This window comes from Leptosomus discolor, chromosome 9 (genome assembly GCF_034619465.1).
Source record: "Leptosomus discolor isolate bLepDis1 chromosome 9, bLepDis1.hap2, whole genome shotgun sequence".
Lineage (NCBI taxonomy): Eukaryota > Metazoa > Chordata > Aves > Leptosomiformes > Leptosomidae > Leptosomus > Leptosomus discolor.
In genome coordinates this window covers 47,995,731-48,006,724 of record NC_141399.1, presented here as the reverse complement: position 1 = coordinate 48,006,724, position 10,994 = coordinate 47,995,731, and positions in this window count along the sequence as shown.

The window sequence follows — 10,994 nt, the reverse complement described above, 5'->3', positions numbered from 1 at the left end:
AAGGCCAGAGCAGGCTCCCAGCACCTCTGAAGAGCAGCAGGAGCGAGCGAGCGGCAGATTTGGATGCAAAGCAGCCTGATGGGGCTGGCATTTTACTTCCAACTTGCCTTTCTCCCGGGATGCAAAGGTCACCGCACCTGCTGCCGCTTTGTCCGCCCGCCCCTCTTCCCCCTGCCTGCTGGGATGAAGGCTTGCAGGCAGCCTTTGATCGTTAAACACCGCAAGCTGAAGCCTCAAGTGCCTCCTCTCGGATGGGAACCCCTCCAGGGGAAAGAGCTGCCGCGGGCACCCTTCAGCGGGAGGTCGCAGCATCCCAAAGCTGCCGTCGGCTCCCCTGCAGGTCTCCCAGCAGAGCCCCAGTCGCAGGGAGGTGCCCACATCATTCCCGTACCTTCTCCCAAATCCCCTCACCCGTTCCTGGTGCTGTGGCCACCCCAAGAGCTGGAACACTTGCTACTTCAGTGCACGCTGAGGCCCCCCCACTTCCCACCTAGCTCCTCCAGGAAAGCCCCCAGAGATAAACTCACCCAGAGCCATGGCCCATTACAGCAAGGCTTGTGATGGATCCGGAGCCCAGGGAAAGGAGAAAGCAAGGACACTGTCTTTTCTCCTTGCATTTTGCACCATTCACTGAAAGCTGAACTTTTCTGGGCCTTTGGAGAAGAATTTGCACTTCGGGGTTTGATGGGACAACACCTCCTGGCTGGTACGTACGCCCTTGGCTCCTAAAAGGCTTTGCAAAGTGCATTGGCTCTGTTGTCATTCCTCTTTCCCTGGTCAAACAGGGACCCAGTGATGTGATCCTTTGAGCACAGATCCCTGGCACATAGCTGACTCCAGGCAGCAGTGTGACAAAGCCTGGGTGGTGCCTCCTCCAGCAAGGTCAAGGAGAAGAATGTTAGGGGCAGCACGAGCCCTTGGAGATCAAAAATCCTGGGGTTTAGTCCAAGATCTGAGGCTGAATTGCTGGCAAGCAGGACTAAGAGTCCTTCTGCCACTTTCCCACTGGTAAAGGAAGGGTCTTGCTCCCTTTGTAGAAGGCCACTGCCACCTCTATAAATAGCAAAGGATCTTCTGTTGGGCTTGTGCTAAGTGTCCTCCTTGTGCCAAAGCTCTGTGACATTTAAACACCGATTCACAACATGCCTTAAATACATCATTAGGTGTTTGTAGGGGAATTGCAGTCAGTCACAAGGCTCCTGCAAAATCCTCCTTCCCACAAGGCGATCTTGCGGCTGAGGTGGTGGCGTAGATGCCCCAGTGGGACGGCAGGGTGGCTGCACAGCCCCGTGCCACTCATTGGGATGCACAAGATACAACTGGAGAGGTCCAGGAGCCTGTTTGCCAAATCAGAACAAACACCTAGAAGCAGACTCGAGAGACTGAGACCCCCTCAATCCCTTGGCAGATGTGGGCGGCAGGAGCTTCACGCTCCGAAGCAAGTCAGCGCATTCAAATATTGCGTGTCCCCCCCCTCTACCCGTGACAGCACTAAGCGATGCCCATTGCTCATCCCCATTTTCAGAAGGGATTTTGGCTTCTGCCCGTCCGTGGCCAGCAGTCCCACAAAGCCCAGCCACTTGGGCCACAGCCACTGGGAAGAGGAACCAGTGTCTCTTTGGGGAGAGGCTTCCCTCTTTCTTCAGGACTCCCAAAGCCGCTGCCTTGCCCGCTCCAGCCACGTTTCTTGTAGCCTCCAGATTGTTGCTGCGGAGGAGATTTCCCAGCACGTGGAGAAAACTGAACTGGGACAAAGCGGGAAACTCTGCCTTTCGGTTGCCATTGCCAGGGGTCCCAGGTTGAGCTGATGGTCGAGCACAGAAGCTCCTCTGCTCTCCCAGGGAAAATGCAGCCCGCTCACTGGTGGTCACTGGGTGCCTGCTGTCCTCAATAACTCTCCGGTAACTCTCCCTGTCCTTCCCGGGCGCTGTGATTTGTTCTGGGTGTCCCACAGCGCTCCCCAGGAACCATTAAGATGGATCTAATAAATATAAATACGACCTTCATGATTCCTCTGCCAGCAGAGGCTGGAAAGAAAACAGAAAAACCAAAAAAAATTGGTTTAGGTTTCAGTCGCACGGAGGACATGCGGCGAACGGCACTGCTGCCGCAACGCTGCGCCTGCCGGCACGGGGTTCAATAGGAAAGGTCTCTGCTGCCGCTTGGCCACCGCTGCCTGAGGTGAGGGTCACCTGCTCTGCTGCAGGCTGGGGGGGACTCCCATGCACCCCTCGTTATGACAGACCCCATCAAGCTCCCGCAGGAGCGGCCGCCACAAGGGTGCGAGGGAGCTGGTTGTGGAGGTCACAGGGACAATAGGAGCACCACGGGGACTGTTCATCCCCGTTCCCTGGGGATCTGCAGCTGAAAGGGGGCTTATAAAAAGTCCCCAGGCTTCTGCCAGCTCCCAAGAGCAGGACGGGTCTGTTGCTACACCGTGGAAAGAGCTGCCTGGGCTGGGGGTGTTGCTAATTACAGTTCTACAAAAAATAAAAAAAGAAAGAAAATAACCAAACCAAAAAAAAAACCCAAAACAAAACAAAAAATCAAACAAAAAGCCCACAAACAAAACCACAAAACCCCAAACGAAGTCTAAATCCATTCAGGACACATGAAATTCTTGGATTTTTGGTATATTTTGATATCTACCGCACTTAAAGCCAGCCTCTAAGCATCTCAGATAGAAACGCTGACGTGTTTTCATAAGAGTGCACTGAAGACTTTAAACACTTTTAGGGATTTTATTTCTAGTGGGTGAAGGGTTTTTACGGCCTCTTCTTGCCAACCTGAGATTGTCCTCCTCCAGCCTCTACACACTGACCCGAAACCTTCCAGGCTGGTTTCATGGGACCTCACAAAAACGTGATGATCTGATCTGCGTTGTAAAAATGGGTGGATCAATGATAGATGGATGGACGGAGAGAAAAAGCTCCAAAAATGGCTCCTCTACAGAAAAAAGCATACCCGGGCAGTATGAACATGGAGGAATGAGATTATCCCCCTTTTTTTTGACCACTTTGGAATATTTCATCCAGTTTTGGGCACCCAAGACCAAGGAAGACATTGATAAACAGAAGCAACTTCAGCAGAGGACCACAGAGACTGGCAGGGGCTGGAGCCCTTGTCCCATGAAGGTGCTGCGGGACCTGGCCTTGCCCAGGCTGGAGAGGAGATGGCTTTGGGGGACCTGACAGCAGCTTTCCAGCCCCTGGGAGAAGAGCTGGAGAAGACGGAGCCAGGCTATCACAGCTGTGTAGGGCAGGAGAGCGAAAGACAATGGGCACAAAAAAAAACCCAAGAGTGGGAGATGTTGGATACAAAAGGCTTTTGCACAGCAAGGAGATTTGGGCAGCGGAGCCTGTCCCCAAAGAGGCTGTGCCACCTCCTCCCTGGGAGGTTTCCAAGCCTTAAACAACCCGGTCAGACCTCACAGCTGACTGTCAGGGCCCTGAAGGTGCTAATTGGCCTTAATGGTCCTGAGCATCCTCCCCTGGGGCCTCCACCCATAGCCATGGTCCCAGGAGCCCATTTAAGCTCTGCTCCAGGCCTTCACTCTCTTTTGGGCAGGGCTGTAGGGGTGCTGGTCTCCAGTTCACCTATAGCCATGCCTGTCCTTGGCCGTTGATACTCCTGATCCGGTCCTTGACCCACGGGGTGGCTTCCTAGCTCCACCTTGGACCTTCCTCATCAACATGAGCCTGTCTGGTGATGTGTTTGACTGACTCCAGCTGGTATCCCTGTGTCTGCCCTGCCTGGAGATGGTGGGACCGGGTCTCTGCCCTGCTGGCTGTATCCTTGGGTGGATCTCCTGGGAGGCTCCAGTGAGTTTAGTGCCTAAGGTTTCTCCTCGCAGGAGACCCTGTCCGTGCTGCGAGAGGCAGGGCAGGTCCCTGAGGCTACACAGCATCTTCTCCAGCTCCTGGAGCTGCCTCCAGAGACAAAAACACAGGTGAGGAGAGGCACCAAGGTGGGCATTGCCTCTGCTGCACCCATCTTGGTGGCGGTACCCAAAGCAGAGGATATTTTAGACCAATGTTTCCAGGGTCTGTTTTTTCTCCTTCCTGGAGAGGAGCAGTGGGTGAAGGGAGTTTCATGCTGGAGAGGGAAATGCAGAACCCACTCAAGCAAGTGTGGGTTCAGAGAGATGATGGGAGCAGCCATGCCTGGTGGTTGAAGCTTTTTTTGTCAGCCAAGGAGAGCTTAAAGTGGCCCCAGCACTGGCCAGGGAAGGGCTGAGTGCTGTGCAGGCCACTCCGTACCACCCAGGGGTCAGGGCTCGATTGCCCTCTCCCCTGATGGCCGTAGTAATTAATATCACCAGGGAGGTAGTACACAGATATTAGTACTTGATGGTGATTAATGGATCTAATAGGATTCTACCAGCCAGTCATTTTTGTTTTTCACTGTGACTTTCTGAGCCTGGCAAATGTAATAAAAACTCTGAAATAAAGAACATATTACTTTCATATTTCAGCCCTCTGTTATTGAAAACCATTAGCTGAGGCTCCTTGCCACGGTGGACTGGTGCACTAATGCAGCTCGCCTCCCGCGCTGGAGGGATCAGTGTTGTCCCATCCCCTGGAGCCAGGCGCTGCTCCCACGCGCGCACGGCCAAATCGCAGCGGTCCCTTCGAGGCGAGCAGGGTTTGCCTCCCTGACGTCAGGGGACCAAAGCCCCACCTGTGAACACAGCTCCAAAAATTCCTCCTGCTTTAGCAACTCTGAAGATCTTCACTTCCTCCCCAAAGCATATGTTAATCTAATTTAATTGTACCCAGTAATACCGAACATTAAGTCCTCGGTGAATTCCCACAGTGACTCTCTCTAGCAGCGTAGCAGCAGGGCTGCTCTGCTGAGCATCTCTAATTCCTCTGCTGGAGGCAGTCACCCGCTGCAAGTAAAACAGTTCATTTAATGCACAGCTCTGGGCCACGTGTGGCTCTTGGCAAGAGCTGGTCCCCGGTAAACGCCACGGAAGCTGCAACCAGAGCTGCGTGGAAGTCTGTGCCTGCGCAGCAGTGTTGCCTCCTCCATACCTCCTGGTGGTTCTGGAGATCGTGTTGGTAAGTGAGGACTCGATGCTCTGTGCAGAAGGACCCACCCTGGGCCAGCATTTCTGCAGGAAAATGCTGCCCAGAGCTGTTCTGGCCCTTCGGGCTGCCTCGCTGCAGACCGATGCCCACCTATTCCCCAGCGACTCCTTATTCCTGCTGCTTCCACCTTCAACTCCTGCTGCAGTCTGGGGTTTGTGGTATTGGTCCCTAAATGCATTAGCTGGGCCACCCTGAGCTGTTCAAGAAGAACATGGACATATCAGCTCTAAAACTCACCCTCCCAAACTTGGGCTGGGGGTTTCTGCAGGCAATGCCCACCTCCCCTCCACCATGGTAGCTTGCTGCAGAAGGGGTTAAGGGAAACCAGCTGCTGCCAGCAAACTCCTTGCCCATATTTCAAAGCTGTCCAAGTCCTCCCCTGAATGCCATCCAGCTAAGATGCAGCCTAATTGATTCTTTCCCCAGCCCCTGCTTTGTTCCTTGCTGATGAGTGTTATTAATCGCAGCCTGCCCTCCCTGTGGGTATAATCCAGTGAGGACGGCTGTGCCCTTCGCTCCATGGCAGAGCTCGTGAATCTTCCTGGAGGAGGAATGGGAAAGCCCTGGAGGACCACGAGACCGAATGAGCTTCAAAGAAAAGTTCAGGATGTTTTGCGAAACCTCCTGTAGCCTCGGCGTGACCTTAAAGCAGCAGGATCGGACTGGGATGGGAATGGAAGCTTTGTGTGCCCAACAGAGACTTGAAGGCATCTGAAAGCGGGATGGACGTGGGGTCCTTTTCCCCATCATGCTGTGGAAAGTGAGCTCGTCTTCAAAGTCTCCCCTATTAGCACATCTCAAGGAAGCTGCTGTTGCTTTCTCCTCGTGCTGGTCTTGGCAGGACGGTTGGTGCTACTTGTTTGAAAAAGAGAAGTAAAAATCTATCTCTTAACCCAAGAGAGATGATCTGCCAAGACCTCCCTGGTGTCTGCTGACCCCGTGCCCACGCAGAGCTCCCCTGCCTAACCCCGCGGCCGCGCAGACCTTGCTGGGTGTTCCACGCTGAGCCTGCGCCGAGCGATGGCTTGGGAATGGCTGAGGATCGGGCACGGGAGTCACCCGGGCGGCTCTCGCGAGGGTCAGGGTGCTGCACGCCCAGCTGGCTTGGAGCAGAGCTTCGCTGGACCCTCTGCGTGTCCAGGCTGACGTGTTTCCGAGACACCCCCCCACCCCATCACATCACGGTGGGCTCCGAATCTGCCTGCGGCGTGATGGCGCTGGCGCAGGCGGTCTCGGGAGGACTCTGGGAGCCTCCTCCGAACAAAATAGCTCTCCATTTCTCTCCCAGCAAACATGAGAAAACTCTGAAGAAGATCAATCAGCCCTGAAAGGATTATCCACGGGGCTTAGCGTTTAATTAACGCCCCAGACCTAATGATGGGGCTATTTTTCAAAAGGGACACTCCCCCCACACACCCTTAGGAGAAATGCAGTAGCTGGCACAACCTAATCACGCTTCCCAACGAGCCCTGTCACTGCTCGTGATGGATAGTGTTAATTACAGCACGCCCTACAGGAGCCCAGCCCAGGGGAAGGGTCCTCCGAGCACTCAGCAAGCCACTGAGCAAGGACATAACTGCTTCTTGCCAAAAAAAAAAAAGCTGAAGCCATCGGCATCGGGAAGAGTTGCCCTCGCAGCAGCCACGTGTGGGCTTTCTGGCAAGCTCTTGTTTGGTGGGTGACTTCGGGCTGTCTCTGAGGCTTCCAGTGCGAAGCAGGTCTTGTTGCTGCGTGTGAAATGGGGGCGTTTGCTGTGTCTCTGCGCTAAATGTCTGATAATGTGGTTGGAGGCAGCTAGAGATTCATCTCCTGCCTAGAAGCCCGCTACTTAACGCAGTGGCTGACGTCTGAGCAAGTTTATCCATCCTCGTGGCATCTCACTGAAATGAAGCACTTTGAGCGGCAGCATCTCGCCTTGATGAGATCTCGCAGCAGACCTTTTTCTTCTTGCTTTTAAAGTGACTCTTCAAAGCCAAACTCTTATCTGCTGCAGATAAGAAAAACCAATAAATCAGCTTTTCCTTCCATGGGAACCCCTCTGGCTCTAGGAAAGCAAGACCTCCCTCCAGCTGAAATCCTAACGGGGGTGCACGGAGCCGCAGCTCCCCACCCGAGCCACAACCCTCCTGCGCCACCTTTTCCCCTCCAAATACTGACGTGTTTTGCCCCAGGTTTGCTCGGCTGGATAGACCCCAACAGATTCGCCCTGGGGAAAGGGGAGGAGAAGCACGCCGTGCCCTGGCACTCGCTGCTGGTGGGAGCTCCGCTTTGGTCCTCGACGGTGCGGGGATGCCCGCGGGGTGTTTTCTGGTGGCGCACGCAGCAAACGCCGACCTCTGGAGTGGGCTCTGAAAGCAGATTCAATTAGTGAGAGAGCAATGATGTTCCCTTATTAAGTGTTGCTCTCCGGGCAGCTTCTGGAAGCAGCCAGGCAGCGGTATTGGAGGCTTTTAATTTGTTTTCCCAGCCCTCCCGGGTGAATACTCATACCCAGCTCTAGCACAGGATGAGGAGGGCTGGACTCGCAGTGTCCTGCCAGAGGGGACCTGACCTGGTGTCCCCTTCCCCCCGGCTGGAAAGGGCCGTGGGGTAGAAATGCCCAAAAGACAAGGGGGGGGGTGTTCCGCCGCTGTCCTGGGGTGTGTAAAATTGGGGTGCTGCAGGGGGCTGTGTGGGTGTCCCCAGCTCCAGAGGGATTGTCCCGCTCTGGGAGCCAGGCCAGCATCCCACTAGATGGCACAGCAGGACAGCCAGGGCCAGCGTCTCCTTCCCAGCTGCCAGCCCTGGGCAGCGCTGGGGGTGCCAGGGCAGCCTGCAGACCCCCCCACTAACTGCTCCAGCCTCCAGTTTCCCTAGCTGGGAAACAGCGAAGGAAAAAAAAAAAAGATCCCAACACCTTGGCATAAAGACCTTAACTCTACCAGGAGGCTGCTGGTGTGACCGTGCACTGCTGGTGCCGTCCATAAATGATGCGATTTATACTTCTGGCTGCTTTCTGACCCAGAGCAGCCGTGGGAGCCCGGGCAATGGGCTTTGAACGTGGGGCTGAAACCCTGGGGGTCTTCCTGCTCAGGCTGAAATTCTTAACGCGGCTTTCTGCGACGCTGCCGCCCCGGTGCTGCCCCGAGCATCCTCCCGCAGAGCTCCGCTGCGAAGGGACCCGAGTGGGAAATGCTGCCCGCCTTCCCGCAGCTTTCCGTGCCCTCGCTCGGAGAGCAGGGAGGGGAGGCAGAGGAGCTCCTCGGGGAAGGTATCATCGCCTCTGCTGTCCCCAAACTCACCCAGGGCTGGCCCAGCTCCCAGGACGTACGAAGGGCTGAAGCTCCAACCAAGAGCAGGGCTCTGCTGCCCCAAGCGCTGCGCAGGCGAAAGGCATCGGCAGCCTGAGCCGCAGGAGAAGCCGATGAGTTTGGGGAAGGCGAAGGAGCCAGGGGTGAAGATCTGCCTTCTGGCTCACCCTCACCCAAGGCCGGCTGGAGATGCGGGAGGGAGGCAGATCCCCTCCGCTCTTCCTCACACCAGCGCTACCGGCAGATGCGTTGGCTCCTCTTGAGCACGGAGACCTGTCCTGGGCGAAGCGGGTGGCATCACCCGGCAGGAACGAGATTTTTTCCCCCCACCCCCCTCCCAAAATGCACAGCCACGGAGCAAGGATGCCACCCTTTCCTCCGGCACCGCGAAACCGCAGCCACCGGGCTCCGTCGCGCCGGGACGGGCTGGAGGACGTGCGGCCCCGTGGCTGGTTGGTTTGACCGGGGCATGTTTGGCTCCACGTCCCCTCCCGTGAGGCGAGGCGTGGTGGCTCTGCCGCCGCGCCTGTTGGCATAGGCCTCCCCCCTCCACGGCACCTCCCCAGCACCGCTGTGCCCGGGCACTCCGCGTTTTGGTTCACGGCGGGGTCAACCCCGGGAGCCGCACCGGCATCTCTGCCCTCGTGCCCGGCTGTTGGGGTTTTTTTTGGGCAGGTTCTTTCCCCAAACATCAGCCTGAGTGATCCAGGGCCCCAGTGCAGAAGGAAGGACCAGGAGAAACAGAAAGCACTGTAACCACTGGAAAAAAAATTCGAATCACTAGTGCAACGAGTTGCAAGGTCTCTGCACTGGCTCAGCTGAACTGGTGTCCAGCGGGAGGCGGTGGTGGTGGGAGCTCCACTGGCCACCCCTGTGGGTGCCCGGGATGGGCTGCAGGGGCTGAAGTGCCCTATGGCCCTGGCAAATCAGAGGAGATGGTGGGAGCAGAAAGGAGGTTCCCGTGCAGGGTTGGTTCAATCCTTTCTCACATAAATGACCTACGAGTGCGGCTTCGCAGTCGTGGGAGAAAGCCTGGTGGGTTCAGAAGGAGAACGGTGTGGCAAGGGGGGTGAATCATCCTCTCCTGACATGTCCCCCCCCTCGGTGACAAGCCCGGGCTCAATATCCCCCTCCAAACAGGGAAGCAAACCACCCCTCCTGTGTGTTTTGCACCCTCCGATGCTCTCCAGCGCAGGGGTTTTAGCCCCTTTACCCTCTTTCTGGTGCTTGAGATAGACCTGAGCTTCAACGGGGCACTTCTCCACCCGGCTTAGAGACCTTACGTCCTTCCTGCTGCCAGTGGGGATTTTTTTTTCACCAAAATCTTAACCGATTCCGTTGCACCCAGCCGCGTCTCTCCCCAATCCACTTACGATGGGGTTAGGGCAGAGCAGACCTCCCCCTTCCCGGCAGTTTCAGGTCCCCATTTTCTTCTAAACCAAAGCCAGCGCCGGGGGACACCTCCCGCCCTCGGGACGCCGTGAAGACACCCCGGGGAAAGGCGCTTTGGGAAGTGGAGATGGTCGAACGCTGCCGATGCCGGGGCAGGGGGAATTGGCATGGGGATGGGCTGCAAGGAGGGTGCTGGAGGAGCAGAGCAGAGCAGAGCAGAGCAGCCATCTCTCTGGTCCTTCTGCCAGCCCTGCTCTGTCCGGTGGGAGCATCGGGGTGAGCCAAAAAGCGATGGGACTTGACGGGGGTGTCAGGAACCAACTGCCCTCGCTCCAGGGCCCCTTTGCTTCCCACAGCGCCAGGCAACGCTCAGGTCTCCTTGGTGAAGGGTTACAGGATGAGAGGGTTCAGGTGAGCCCTCCTGCATGGGATTTGGTTACTCCTGGGAGCTCCTGGGTTTGTTTTGGCCTCCCTGCTGCTGCCACACGCCCAGGAGGGACCATGCAGGGCGAAGGATCCATCCGATGGCCTGATGCTGTGGTCACGGGTGCTGGCAGCGCTCGGGTCATGTCGGGTCCTGGCATGAAAAGGATGGGGATGTCCCCGTCCTTCCCCACCTCCCCCACCTGGGAGCACCCCAGATGTGCCCCTGCGGAGGGCAGGGACCGATGGGGCTGCAAAAACCGCCAGCAAGGCTGTGGCTTCCCAGTCACTGCCTTCCCACTGCACCAGCAAGCCAACATCCGTGTGAAATCAGTGCTCCCAGCCCGTCCCCACGTTGGAGATGTTGCTGCCATCCAGGCCAAGCACCCGCAGGGATGTGGCAGCCCTCAACTGGTTTTGCACCCCCAGACTCAGTGTTTGGCGGGGGGGGGGGATTTCTCCAGCTGGTGGCTCTGGATAGGGCTGGGGGCAGTCCCTGCATTGGGTCACACGCTGAGCTCAGTGCCTTCGACGCCTTCCCACCACCCTGGCATGGCTCTCCCAGCCAGCCTCTGTCCCCCAGTGCCTCCGTGCTGGTCCTGCCGCCCGGGTGTTGCTGCTTTCCCACTGCCTGAGCCTCGCATCCATCCAAAGCTGCCGGCTTCACCGCGTCCACATCCCTTACAAGGCTTTCACGGGCCGCTTTCATCCTTCTGCATCCCATCACCGCTCTTTCCTGCCCTTCCTGAAGGCCCTGGACACTCGCTTTTCTGCTCTCCGTGGTTTTCCCAAGGTC